The sequence below is a fragment of the Quercus suber genome, unplaced genomic scaffold (assembly GCF_002906115.3).
Source record: "Quercus suber isolate HL8 unplaced genomic scaffold, Cork oak 2.0 scaffold_87, whole genome shotgun sequence".
Taxonomy (NCBI): Eukaryota; Viridiplantae; Streptophyta; class Magnoliopsida; order Fagales; family Fagaceae; genus Quercus; species Quercus suber.
The window spans coordinates 1,641,940-1,643,965 of NW_027069552.1; positions in this window are offsets into that span (position 1 = coordinate 1,641,940).

Genomic DNA, 2,026 nt, shown 5'->3' on the forward strand with positions numbered 1-2,026 from the left:
CTTTGAGACCCAACAAAAGTATTGGAATACTTGCCCAAGAAAGCTAAAAATTCAGTTTTTTTGATAGAAACCTTGACCTAACGTTTATAATAGAAACGCGAACCAAAGGTATAAGTAATAGACCTTGACCCAATGATTATAATGAATCACGAACCAAAGGTATAAAGTTTGAACGCCACAAGGAAGAATCCCTGATAAGTTCACAGTTCTTGAAGAACCAAAAGAAGAGCAAAGCCTCACCTTTTCTGATTTTTATTCACTAATCTCTCTATTACAATGCGTGCATTCTATTTATATGACATGATTGGAAATAGAAAATATCAAAAACGTACTAAATAATAAAACCCTAAATAAAAGTTGATTTGGTCTGAAATTAGCAGATCCAAAATAGGAAAAATAGCTAAAAACGTTCTAAATAATAAAAGCCTAAAATTAAGGTAGATCTGGTCCAAAACTAGATGCTCCAGACTAGGAAAAATATCTATTAACTGATATGGAGTTGGAAAATCAATCAACCATTAATCCACACCATAGATCATGCCCAATTAAGCCAGATCCGCCCTTAATAGCTTGGATTAAATTTATTACGCCTTCATCTTCCTTTGGGCCAAGCTTGGAATGTCCCCCGTTAGAATCAACCCAAATCTCTTGAACAAGCCCATTAAGTGCTTCTTTGATCTTCTTGGATCTTGCTTTAGTAATAGGCCCAACTGGAACATGCAATAGATCCTTGAATGCTTGTTGATTCTCATCAAGAAGGGAGCTCAAATCATAACATACACAATCGTAACATAAAAGATGGCCACAGTACAGTCAACAGTGTAGTGTTACAAACTTAGAATCAAAGTAGTCGCAAGATGTATTTGTTTTTCTGTTGAAACTCAAACTGAAGAAGAAGAAGAATGGAGCTCAAATCATAACATAACAGATGGCCACAGTACAGTCAACAGTGTAGTGTTGCAAACTTAGAATCAAAGTAGTCACACGATGTATTTGTTTTTCTGTTGAAACTCAAATCATAACATACACAATCAGGCACCCTCTTCTAAATCCTGAAGATCCAGAAAACTCAGGGGGTCAAAATCGAGCTCTGTATCATCAGCAAGGTCGAGTAAAAGACCTTCCACCTCAGCTTCATCAAATCCATCAAATCCTTCAACTTCAGAACCCATCTTCTTGTGAATCCAATACTTGGAATTGTGAATGACCATCAATGGCAGCAAATCTGGGACTTTCATCAAATCGGTCTTGATCATCATACGAGTCTTGACCCCCCATGCCCATGTCATCAAAGAAATCCACCCGATCAAAAACACTCTTTGGAGAACCCAAAATATTAGAATCAACAATCGGGTCTTGACTCCCCATGTCCGTGTCATCAATTCCGTCAAAGAAATCCACCTGATAAAAAACACTCTTTGGAGAACCCAAAATACCAGAATCAACAACAACAGAAGGTGGTCTTGCCAAAGCCAAAGCCAAACCCCCTTCCTCCTTCTTCTTATTCTTTTTGTAAATTACACAGAGAACCAAGTTGGAGCCCTTTTCAGCAACACTAAACTCATGCATCAACCAATTAGTGGTCTTCATCTTCTTACCATCACCCTTCACCCTGAAATTCAACAATTTGTTGAACCCAATAATCGTCTTCCCAGACCCAGACCCAGAATCATAGATTTTCTTGGTGGAACTCTCATGCCAAGTCCCATAGGAACCAATAGAACGAAGCACGTGATTCTTCCCCCTCTTTAACAGAGTGAAGAAGTAATGCTTCTCATCATCCAACACCGCCGTCGAGTCCGTACAGAAATCCCAGGGGGGTTTATCGTATACTTCATCAGAAAAACCGATGATGTCCCAAGCTGAAACCTCCTTTCAAATCTTCGGAGAAAGGTAACTCGAAATAAGCACTGCATCAAAAGGCTCAAACCTCGCCCCCAACGGCAGAGGCAGAGGTAGCCTCCGCCGGAGAAAACTCATCTTCAAGTATGCTTGGGTATCTGAGAGAGAGAGAGCGAGCGAGTGA